The sequence below is a fragment of the Miscanthus floridulus genome, chromosome 1, assembly GCF_019320115.1.
Source record: "Miscanthus floridulus cultivar M001 chromosome 1, ASM1932011v1, whole genome shotgun sequence".
Classification (NCBI taxonomy): Eukaryota; Viridiplantae; Streptophyta; class Magnoliopsida; order Poales; family Poaceae; genus Miscanthus; species Miscanthus floridulus.
Genome location: NC_089580.1, coordinates 148,986,594 through 148,999,003, shown reverse-complemented (window position 1 = coordinate 148,999,003; position 12,410 = coordinate 148,986,594). Strand labels below are relative to the sequence as shown.

Sequence of the window (12,410 nt, the reverse complement as noted above, 5' to 3'; positions counted from 1 at the left end):
ACATTGTCAAATCATGGGCTAATTAGACTTAAAAAATTTATCTCGCAAAACAGTCTCAATCTATGCATTTAATTTTATAAATAGTATATATTTAATACTTTATGAAGTTAGTTGAACAACATCTTTGTCTACTCGGAAGAGAGAGAGAGCAATTATATTGAGTGCCTGTTTAGTTCCCAAAATTTTACAAAATTTTTCAAGATTTTTCATCACATCGAATCTTTGGACGCATGCATAAAGCATTAAATATAAATAAAAAATAAAACTAATTACACAGTTTAGACAAAATTCACGAGACAAATCTTTTAAGCCTAATTAGACTATAATTAAACACTAATTATCAAATAACAACGAAAGTACTATAATACCATTTTCCAAAAAATTTAGCCACTAAACACTGCCTGACTTCAAACGGGAGTACCCGTCTGTGGTTGGAGTCATGACGTGTGGAACACGATGTGACAACAGCTGACACAATTGCAGGGGTCGTGCTTTGGTGGTGTGTGCTTGTAGTACTCCCCCATCGGTCAAACTAGCTTACTGAGAAACGTATCCACCATTTGAGATTAATTGATAAATCAAAAAAGAGATTTCCAATGATTTTCCAGATAGAGGTTTCCATCTCATCTCTGCAATGGGAGGTTCAATGCAGGAGCGTGTCTCTATACAGTTCACGTTGAGCTGTGGAGGATGTCCATAGTACATGCTCCGTACTCCGTAGTGCAAAATGTGGTGTCGGTTCATGCCCATAGGCCATAGTCCCTGCACAGTTAGCTTTTCAGTTATGTCGAATACAGGGGAGCACGCCTTGGCCTGCCTTCTGGTGTTAAGTGCACGAGCGGTTCCTAAACTTATACTACTGTGTCATCTTAATCCCTAAACTCGTAAATTAATCGTTTAGGTCCTCAAACTTGTTCATCTATGTCATCTCGATCCCTAAACTTGTTCGATTGTGTCATCCCGGTCCCTAAACTTATAAATCACCCGTTTAGGTCCTCAAACTTGTTAAGTTGTGTCATCCCGATCCTTAAACTTGGTTTTAAGTCTCATCTTGGTCAAAACAGGATGATCTAAAAATTTTATATCAAAAAATAATTCATAACCTTTTCATATGAACTCGAACGAAGACAAACTTTATATCAAAATTGTAGCCCTCGACGTGATCTACGACTTTATAGTTGAAAAGTTTTTGAATTAAAACGGTTTATGGTCCCAAAATATTATTGTATGTTTATAGATTTTGAAATTTAAAATTTAAAATTAAATTTTGAGACACTAAATGACTTCAAACAAAAAACTTTTCAACTACAAAGTTGTAGATCGTATTGAAAACTATAACTTTTATATAGACCATATCAATATCCAAGATTGTTTGATAATTTTAAATTTTAAATTTCAAAATCTATAAACATACAATAATATTTTGAAACCCTAAACAGTTTTAATTCAAAAACTTTTCAACTACAAAGTTGTAGATCGCGTCGAGGTCTACAATTTTGATATAAAATTTATCTTCATTCGAGTTCATATGAAAATGTTATGAATTATTTTTTGATATAAAATTTTTAGATCATCCTGTTTTGACCCGGATGAGACTCAAAATCAAGTATAGGGACCGAGATGACACAACTGAATATGTTTAAGGACCTAAACGGGTGATTTGTAAGTTTAGGGACCGGGATGACACAACCGAACAAGTTTAGGGACCGAGATGACACCGATGAACAAGTTTGAGGACCTAAACGGTCGATTTACGAGTTTATGAACCGGGATGACACAACGGTATAAGTTTAGAGACCGCTGGTGCACTTTACTCAATCAGGTATATACCTAATACTCCCTCATGTATATACCTAATACTCCATCCGTTCACAAAAGAATATAATTATAATATCCGTACCAGTCAATCGAACTCAAGTTTGACTAAATTTATAGTAAATAATATTAATATTTATGTCTCTAAATTAATTTATTATAAAAATATATTTTATAGCTAATCTAATGATACTTATTTTGTATCATGAATGTTTATACTTTTTTATATAAATTTAGTCAAAGTTCAGCTTATTTAACTCCTCGAAATCCGAGAATTGCATTCTTTATAGACATAGGTGCGTTTTTGTAGACATAGGCAGTACGTACGGAGTACCGTCCAACATCCAGCACCAACAAAGCTATATACTTAATACAGTCAGGTATGTATATATGTATGTATATATTTATGTATGTATATGTTCACAACTATCGTTATTATATCAAATAATAATATATTATGAAAAAAAACTTCGCTCCGCAATAACAAGTATTCCCCCGTCCCAAATTATAAGACGTTTTGACATTTCTAGATACATAGATTTTATTATGTATCTAGACATAACTTATATCTAGATACGTAGCAAAAATTATGAATCTAGGAAATCAAAACGTCTTGTAATTTAGAACGGATAAAGTACATCTTAGGTACGATAGTGTACCACTTCTCTAAAAGGTAAAAAAAAAACATATATACAATGGTTTCTTTTACAATCTATAAATCTAGTTACACTCCAACCACCTGCAACGTTGGGAGATATAACTTTTTGAACTCAAATTTACATGACATTTTCTGTACTTAAATGAGCACACCTTAAAACTTTTCATTATGTCAAACATAATAGGTACATCAGGTAGTATTAAAGTAACTTTGATGCGTTGGTGTGTTTGTAAGCGTTCTCACCCCTTTTCTTCTTAATGAAAAAGAAGCACAGGCTCTCCTGCATTTTTGAGGGAGTAACTTTGATGCAACGAAAAAAGTCTGATGGTCAGAAAACAAATTAATTGAGAACCAGATAAGTAGCCAAGTAGTGTACGCATTGAGCAATAAAAATAAAGCTGAGCCGAAAACAATTTGGAACATTTACACCGGATAAGCTGTAGCTCTATATAACATGTACAAATCTTAATTCAACAAATCAGCAAATCACTAGTTTTAATGTGATAAATTTCTTGAGCAGTTCAATTACAAAATCTGAAGCATGCCCAAGCAAAAAAAAATCTGGTAAAACAACGGTTATCAAAATTTTAAGCATAGCATGTGACGTAACTACTCACAAATAATTAAAAGGCTCATCTGACATTCTCATACACAAACAAATATTAAAAAACATGTAGCCTGATTTCCAGAATTGCTATCATTACACTGTATGTTATGTGCATGCATACAAAAGAACACAACTGAATAACATAGGGTGGACTGGTAACACATCCAAGTGCAATAATGGCAGACCAAAGGCAAAGCATTCAACTTCAGGGACCAGTGAATATAATGAGTGCAACCTTTGCTCCCCATCACCCTTAAGCTCTAAAATACTTGTGCATCACCCTTAAGCTCTAAAATACTTGTGCAGATCACTGGACATGCAAGGCTTCCAAAGAAGACAAGATATGCTGCAATGTAGAAAAAAGAGCCTTGATCCTCTACATAAGTATTTATTAAAAAAATTGACTAACAGAACTGAAAGGCCCAATAATGAGAAAAATATTAATATTTCAGTATAATGAAAATTAGTGCATCACAGTAGTGAATTTTTAATGCTACAGATTGGACTTGCATAACATCCTACCCCTTGCTACCTTTGCCAGAGATAAATCTAACAATCATGATTGCTTTTAAGATAAGAAGATCATATCACCAACTTTCTACAAGAGCTGGTTGTAGCAGGAAAATTATCTTCATTATCTGCTACATGACTTTTTGAGGCATAAACCAGAGTTATGAATGAAATATTAATACTAATACTAACCCAGAGTTATCTGCTACCTAGTATTAGTCTATTAGATGTCTGGATATCATACTTCTAGTTTATAGCTTTCTTTATACTCTCAGCTTCATCTAACAGAACTACACCAGAATAAATTGTTCATAGTTTCTGCTCTGAAATTAAATTAAATTGGATCAAATACTTTCTTGAACATGCATGTCTGCAATTAGCTAGACCAAATACAGACAAGTTGAAGGTAGCAGTCAATTCAGTTTGCAAATAGCGAGACCAAATACAGAAAGTTAAATGTAGCAGTCAATTCAACCTCCATATTCAAAATAGCAAGACCAAATACACATGCAAATACCACTAACAGCTACTGAACCAAGCCGTGCAGGACATAGCTTCATAGTACAAGTAATCAATCCTAGGCTTAATTTGGTTCAAAAAAAATAGGAGGGTAAATCACATAAAAAGTATGAATCAAACCCTGACTTAATTTGCTAGTGCGTATAAGATATCCTGGAACATGTCTCTTTTATTTGTGTTCAACGATGTAACACAACAATGTAACCCAAAGGCCTCATGTTTGTTGTCAAGCACTGCACACATGTTACAAAAAAAGCAAGCACACTGAGAGAATATGGTTTTCATCAGGTACTTCAACTTTGCGAGTTTACAAGCAAGTGGAATAGATGGTCTTTTCTTATTCTTAAACATGGGTACATGGCATGAAGGCAAAGGAATCTCCAACTGAGTTTACAAGCAGTACATGGGGGAAAACGGATCAATCACATGAATCTTACTAATTGAGTTGAGGCTGGGCATATGGGCTACAAATAAGGAGACGGGACTGGGCATATGGGTTATCTGTTAGTACAAAGAAGCAAACTCTTGAGGAGTTCGAGCCATTGAGGTCCACATTTCAGGCAAGAACTTGATACTATAGTGTGAAAAGTACCGGCACCAAAACTTGACAAATCTAGATCTAGAAATCCAAAGAAAAGGAACAGATGAGAATAAGGACTTAAAATACGATTGCCTTTCGATTCTAGCCGGAGAGGAAGAAGCAAACCACTAGTACCTGGGTGAGAGCGGATAAGCATGTTTGCTCCATCGATCGAGCTTGCTTCTACTGCCGGCGTTGGGTTGGAGCGCCTGCCATGGTTGTCGCCAGGAAATGGCTGCGCACGGAGGTGGTACGGCACCCGTTGTGTAGAGCTGCAAGAAGAAGGATATATAAGCACGAAGAACAAGGTTTGGGGATCTAGGGTTTGGGGGCAAAGCACCAAGCACTGCTTTGAGAGCTCAGTGGCTTGTGGACGGTGAGCATCAGGGTAGCACAAGGAGTTCAGAATACCAAGGGAGAGCACACGCAGCAGCAGTGCCGGAGCAGCGCCGGAGAGGAGCAGCGTCAGAGAGAGGGGAGCAGCGCCGGAGAGGAGGTCACGCAGAGACAGAGAGGAACAGCGCGAGCTGAGTCGACTCTGGGGAGCCAGACGAAACGGAGCCGAGGCAGCAGAGCCGTGAGTCTTGCATGCACGGGGTGCTTAAGTGCGGAAAAGTCGACATGCAGCGCAGGACCCACGGGCAAAAGCCACCAACCAGAGGTCGCCAATAAGCTCCGCGCGCGCTCATACGCAAGGTATTGCATTTCAGGGCGCTTGGCGCGGAGCCAGACGAAGGCCGCAAACTCTAGGAGCACCCCCGAGGCTGTACAGGAAGTTAGGCCCTGTTTGGCATGGCTTCACTTTAGAACTCCAGCAACTTCAACAAAAATTCCAACCAAACATTCTAGCTCCAAAATTTCTTGGAGCTGCTAACTCCATAGAGCTGTGGTGCAAAAGGAGGGGGAGTTTTGGAGCACCTCTTTGCAACTCCAACTCCACCCAGAGCTAACTCCATCAGATAATTCCAACTCCACCTAGAATTAGCTTCACCTGAATTCTGGAATGAAACAACTCCACCAGAGTTAGAGTCATGCAAACAGGGCCTTAGTGACCGCCGCCATGCTGTCGAAGCTCACGAAGGACATGCCCGCTGGACGAACCAGCCAACCGAACATGCTGATGGGCGCCATCGCGCTGGACATGGGCGCCATCGCGCTGGGCATGTCCTTCCTGAGCTTCGACAGCATCGTGGTGGTCACCAACTTCCTCCTCGGGATGCTCCTAGAGTTTGCGGCCTTCGTCTGGCTCCGCGCCAAGCGCCCGGACATGCCGCGGCCCTACCGCGTGCCGTCGGCGTTCCTAGTGCTTGTCATGGCCGTCGCCGGGTGGAAGGTGTGCGTGGCCAGCGGCCAGCGCGGCGTTCACCGGCGCCGGCGTTGTGGTGTACTACGTCAGGGCATGTACAGCGTGAGAGAGGGAGCCCGGCGTCTCGCGAGGCGACGCTGTCGGCTCGTGCTCCCAGATGTCGTCGCCGGCCGAGAGACGCGCTGTACGGGGCATGCCGTCTCCAAGCCGAGCGCGCGGGATCTGGTTGTGGCGCGCTCGATTTCCTTTTCCGCGCCAAAATCCGTCCTACCCATACCATATAGTGCTCTCCTCTCCGGGCTCCGCCGCCATTCGTCGCCGTCAAGATGGAGCTCAACAGCGAACCTCCGTTCAGGAAGAACATGGTTGTTGCTCTGGGTCGGATGAGCAAGGGTCGACATGCGTCTTCAGCGGCGGCGGCGGCGGCGGCGGCGGCACCAAGCAACTTCGTCCTCGGCAACGGTCGCTGATCCAGCTTGCCGGCGGCCCTCTTCCGTGGTGCCGGCGTCCCATCCCCTTCCTCGTTGTCTGGATCTGGCGCACCGACGACGGCTTCGTCCATGCCTTCCTCCATGGGCGGATCTCCCCCATTGGATGCCTCCCGTTCTCCCCCTGGTGGGCGAGGTGGCTTCACCCTTCATCCGCAGTCGCCTTTGCGTTCCCTCCCTCACCGTCTCCAGCCTGGTGGGATGCAGCTGCTAGTGGTGGCAGCTTGGGATCCAACACGGTATATTTCTCTGCACCTAGGTCTAGCTTAAGGATTGAATTTTGCTTCATTTGAATTTTGCCGTATGGGTTAAGGGATTGATGCCCTGCTAGTTGGCCGTGCACAAGCTTTTAGTTAGCTTGTAATTTTTCAATGTGCTTTCAGTTGATGCCCTACTAGTTGGCCGTGTACATGCTTTCAGTTAGCTTCTAATTACGCAGTTTCAGTTAGTAATTTCAGTATGTAAGTTCAGTTAGTAATTTCAATGTGCTTTCAGTTTGTAATTTCAGTGTTCTTTCAGTTAGCTTTCACTTAATAATTTCAGTTAGTAATTTCAATTAGTAATTTCAGTTAGCAAGGCAATTTCAGTTTGCAATTTCAGCGTGCTTTTAGTTAGCTTTCAGTTAGCAATTTCTGTTGAATCCTGTGTGATCTGGAGCTTGATCTTTCTCGTGAACTTACTGAGCTCTTGAGGACTTGAACTGACATGCCATCTTGTTTGTAGATGCTCTGTCCTAGTAGATCTGTATGCTCCAAAGTACAAGATTTGATATTTCTGCTTGCTCGTAGCTTGTCACAGTAGTGTGCATCATCCTGAATGCTTTTCAATTTCTTTGCTACGGTTTCTTTAGTCAAGCCTTTCATGCACAGTGTACTTGGTTTATTTAATTCTAGCATATCAAACTGCTTACTTGCTTTCATGTACAGTGTACATTATGCTCAAACTGACAACAAGCTGCCATGAAGTGTTTGAGAAAGATGCTTTTTCCTGAAGTTATATAATTTGGTATGTGCTCTTCCTGTATAATCTGGAACTGCGTTGTAGTGTTCAGTAACTAAAATCCCTGTACTGTGTTTCAGGGAAGCAAGAGAAGGTCCTGCTACTGCTACTGATCTGTTGAAGGTACACATAGAAATGGTATGTGTTCTTCCATGTATCTGAGAATTGCTGCTGTAGCTTGTGTGAAAATGTGGACTGAATAACAGAGCTATGCCCTTTCTGGATGTTGAAACTGAATGGCACTTTATGTAACTTTATTTTGCTTGTGTCTGAAAATAGAGAACATGTTGTTCAATGCTTCATTATTTTTTTTTTGTGTAGGTTATTCTTGGCTGGAGCTATGATGTTGTGTCGAATGAAGTTTTGGACAAGGGCTCAGATCAAGTCTTCTGTTATCTGTTAGCTATCTAGTTCATGTATTAGCTGTCTGAAACATTAGTGTCATTTTAAGTTATCTAGGTTGCTGAAAAACTTCTGAACTGTCAGCGATGTTTTCCTGTTATCCTGCATGAACTGTGAAGTTTCAGTTAGTGTGAACCAGTCAGTGTTTTGTTTAAGTTTCTGAATTTTCAGTTAGTCTGAACCAGTCAGTGTTTTGTTTATCATGCTGATGTATGGAGCTTTCATGTTGAACTGGTGAACCAATCAGATGATGTGAAAAGTGCATGGCCTTGTTCAGTTAGTGTGAATAGAGCATTGCCATGTTCTACTATCAGTCTGAACTCGTTGGTAGAATAGTATCAAATAGCAACACAGTGGTCTACAAAGTTTATTTATCATTTATCTTGGCTATATGCAAAACATTAATAGCTCGAACACAATGAAATAGACCATGGGTCGTATGACTTGTCTTTTTACCGGTCTGTATGCTAGATTCGAGGTGCTTGCAGACGATCCCATGTCTGTGGGCTGTACATGCCCTCATGGCGTTCTGCAAAGCCCGCGGTTGTTTCTAAGTTTGGGCGTGAAGACTCAAGAGGGACTGAGATAGGAGAATTCGAAGGATACGAGTAACTAGTAATGTAGTATGAATTGTAAGTTGTGACGCAAATTACACAACCACGGAACCACTGGCTCTCCTGAAGCCTGCCTGATGCACTGCAAGGTTGCAGTGGTATTTGCGCCAATTCTTCCCAACAAAAAGAAACCAGGAGAGCCCGCCTCAGAGCAACCTGTAAGCTGGTTAAATGCTGAGGTGAAGAAAAGAGAAGAGGAGAAACGAGCTGTAATCTTACAGCAGACTTATGCACAAGAACCAATAAATTTTGTGAGAGAGACACGCAGACCATATATTAATAGTGAAAAGCTAAATACTATATGAATTAATAACTTTATTACGAAGTTAGATAAATTTTAGACGATACTTTATATGAATGGATGTAATTGCATCGGCAGATCTATAATGGTGGGATATGCTCGAATCGAGCTTCACACCAGAGCATAATTTGGTGGATGCAACATGAGGATGATGGACTCACACATCACTATCACAAGCTAGAAATGTTGTATCTGTTTTATAATGGTATAATCCAACATTATTTAGTGTTTTTTTTGCATTCATTCATGAAACCTCACTAAATACCTTTTTTTCTAAAATATAGTTCCACTCGTTTTCCATCCGCTTACCAGGATATACGATACAACTCTAATTCGAGACAAACACATCCAAAGTGTATGCCCGACAACTGACGGATGAGGAAGGGGAAGACCCAGGCACGCAACATGTATGAAGCTCAATTGGCATGGATTACAAGGTAGGTGGCGTTTTTTTCCGCGGCCGTTGAGTGCGGAGAGCTGCACTTTTTTGATGTTGCACATGCAAAGACCGACACACAAAAGATAAGAAAAAATGAACACATTTTTGACGTAAACGATGACTTCCATATATTTGTTAAGTACTTCCTCCATTATCTTTTTTTAGGCGTGAAGAACAGCTTTACAGATACCAAGAAAATTAATGACACTAAGCAGTGACCACTTTATGCCGAATTCATGTATGCATGCATGTAGCGACGTTTAATTGTCACGGTGAAATAAACCAACCAGAAGAAGCCAGCACATCACCATGAACTGTTTTTGACGTCTCCTACCCAGAAAATGTTTCGAGTTTGCTGCGATCAAGTTTAAATGCCAAAGCCTGCTCATGACTCCGGCCTAGAAACCAACCCCACGCCTAACATAGAGTTAAAAATGAAAAATCAGCACACGTCTAATAAAAGATAATAGAGGGAGTACTATACTAGCAATTATATACATGTTTCACATAAGATATTTTAAGGGGCTACGGGCTAAAGTCGAAACTTGTCACATAATTAGACATTCCTGCAAACACATCTATTGCAATGCTATGCCTGCACCACAGGCATGGGGCGATGTGCGCCGTGCCGCCGGCATTCCTGGTGCTCGTCATGGCCGTCGATCGCCGGGTGGAAGGTGTGCGTGTCCAGCGCTGCGTTCACCGGCGCCGGCGTCGTGGTGTACTACGTCATGGCGTTCTGCAAGGCACGGGGGATGTTTCTAGTTTGGGTGTGCAGAGGGAGGGGAATTTGAAGGTTGCTGAGTTACTAGTAGTATGAATTGTGATAACACAATCACACAACCACTGGGCACTGGCTGCCCTGAACGGCTGAACCTGAACCTGAACCTGATGCACTAGTGTTTGAGCTCAATTCTTCCCGACAAAAACGAAACCAGGCGAGCTCGCCTTGGGATTTCGTATGGAACCAGCGTCCCGCAACCCGTGGGAAGCGTTGTCAGCATTGGTTGAACCGACGTTGCAAAGAAATGTCAGTGAACAATGAGCACAAAGAAACTCATAAGAGCAAAAGGGAAATATCCATTTATTTTCTGCAGTGAAAGCATGAAAACTCTCCGTTTTCGGTCTTGGAAGCTGCAAACAGTCTCCGCCTGGTGCGTCTAAAATCGGCGGGTTGCTCAGATTGAAGTGGAATGGAACTCTCGCAAGCTGCAGGCACGAACACGAAAGAATTTTAAATATGCTTAGGTGTAGTGATAAATCTGATCACTACTCCTTGTGTGTGCGTTTCAGCAGCAGCAGCGACTGAGTTCAATTGTAAAGTACGCATTGAAAATATCCTGATTTATCCATACCTTGATGATAGATATGCAGGTCGTGGCCATTCATGGACCTGCAATTAAAACATCCACGAACCTGCAGCTAAAAGGTAGCGAACATCATACCGTGAATTTGACATTCTGTCGAGCACATTACATGCAGCGGCCACCAAGAACAGGAGAGGAAGCATACCAGGAGTCGTGTCTGTTGAACGGACAGCATGTTGATGGCCGCCAGCGATGGTAATCGCGTGGGAAAATGGATCTGCGGCCAGAGGTACCTGCCCACTGGGGATTAAAAGCTAAACAAAATAAGAAAAGAGGCGGAGGTGAAGCTCCGGTGGGCGGCACGGCAACGGAATCGGAGGAACCGGAGATCGAGTGGAGGAGGGATACAGCAGTGGGCTACATCTGCCTTCTCCTGCGAGGTCAGCAGTAGCATCGAGGGGAGGTACATCTAGCTTCTCCGGCGATGACAGCAGCAGCGTGCAGGCGAGCGCAGCCGCGGTACGGCGTGCGTGGACGCGAGGACGCTGCGTGGGAGCGGGGACGGCGGAGGTGACCGTGGCGGTGTCGCTGTCGACGGCGCGGAGCGGGGGACGGCGGGTGGACGCGAGAACGCGGCGTGGAGCCGGGGACGGCGGAGGGGGCCGGGGCGGCGCTGCTCCCGATGGCGCGGAGTTGGGGACGGCGGCTGCGAGGACGCGGCGAAGAGGACAGGCTTGGGCGGCGGCGGAAGACGGGCTGCTGCGGCGCGGAGCGTGGGGCGCACCCGCCGCCGCATCAGGAGGGAAGGAGAGAGAGAGAGAGAGGAAGGGGAGGGCGAGATGGAGGTGAGAGGCCAAATTTTGGTAAAGTTCCAGGGTTTTTTTTGAAAAAAAAATGAGAGGAGGCCTGGACTGCGGGTCGATTCAACTAAAGTTCAAGGTTTTTTTTGAAAAAAAACCACGCCTCGCCCGATCTGGGCCGTCCGCGCGCCCAATCGAACGGCCGGGAAAAGCAGACGACGTGGCCACTCTCACCGGCCAGCTTTTGGACCCAGGATTCATATGGTAAGATAGTTTCTGGGCCGCGCGCGAGGAAACAATACTGCGCACAATGCCCGTCAGCTCTCGCTGCTTGAGTAGGCCTGGCCGACCGCAAACGCCAGACGGCCAGAACGACGAACAGGGGAGCGCACGCAGCACGTATGGGATATGAAAGGATAGAACATCCTAATGAAAAAAGTACAGGTGACATCAAATTAGAACATGCCTTTCTTCTAAAATTGTAGTTCGATCATGTTCCTTTTGTAATAATATAAGGGGCTCTTACGTTTTACTCTTGTTTTATATTGAAATTGTGATTTTGCTCCTGTTTTTTTTTTGACTTTGTGAATTTACCCCTGTGATTTTAAAACGAAGCATCAGTTTGACCCTACTCCGTCATCCTCCCCTAACGTGTTAAATTTTGTACATAAGGACAGAAATGCCCATATAATTTTGCCCCTATTGTTATGCCTATTTGTGATTTTACCCCTATTTGGAATTAGACTTTTTTTTGTTGTATGTTGACACAATTGATTAAATTCGGTCACATATATTTGGCATAACTTGCAATTATTTCAACTCAGATTTAATATTGAAAAAATATTCAAATTTTTGGCAGCACCTTTGCAATATTTTGCTAGCATCATGACAACAATATGAGACACATATAAAACATATTTGAAGCGACCGTGACGCCTAAGAGGGGGGTGAATTAGGCAACTTTAAATTCTAACTCTAAATTATGGCATCTTTTTCTACCCTTAGCAAAACCTATACAAAAGATAAACTATCTAAATGTGCAACTACGGTTTTGCTAATGTGTTG

General features: G+C 42.8%; 3 long non-coding RNA genes across 6 annotated transcripts; 1 reads left to right on the top strand and 2 right to left on the bottom strand.

Moving 5' to 3' along the window:
• Window positions 1–2,283: 2,283 nt before the first annotated feature.
• Window positions 2,284–5,254, bottom strand: LOC136497618 (uncharacterized). Of its 3 annotated transcripts, none has more exons than XR_010769369.1 (3): window positions 5,101–5,254; window positions 4,825–4,961; window positions 2,284–3,426 (listed from the first exon to the last, which is right to left on the bottom strand). It is a non-coding gene; the product is annotated as an uncharacterized lncRNA (long non-coding RNA). The 3 variants fall into 3 exon arrangements; XR_010769367.1 differs by having other exon boundaries at window positions 2,284–2,753; XR_010769366.1 differs by lacking the exon at window positions 2,284–3,426 and having other exon boundaries at window positions 4,525–4,961.
• Window positions 5,255–5,760: 506 nt separating this feature from the next.
• LOC136497610 (uncharacterized) lies at window positions 5,761–8,121 on the top strand. The gene is made up of 4 exons (XR_010769365.1): window positions 5,761–6,722; window positions 7,410–7,488; window positions 7,563–7,620; window positions 7,804–8,121. It is a non-coding gene; the product is annotated as an uncharacterized lncRNA (long non-coding RNA).
• A 2,177-nt stretch (window positions 8,122–10,298) lies between these two features.
• Window positions 10,299–11,396, bottom strand: LOC136497602 (uncharacterized). Of its 2 annotated transcripts, none has more exons than XR_010769358.1 (3): window positions 10,751–11,396; window positions 10,594–10,660; window positions 10,299–10,447 (listed from the first exon to the last, which is right to left on the bottom strand). It is a non-coding gene; the product is annotated as an uncharacterized lncRNA (long non-coding RNA). The 2 variants fall into 2 exon arrangements; XR_010769361.1 differs by having other exon boundaries at window positions 10,594–10,654.
• Window positions 11,397–12,410: the final 1,014 nt, after the last annotated feature.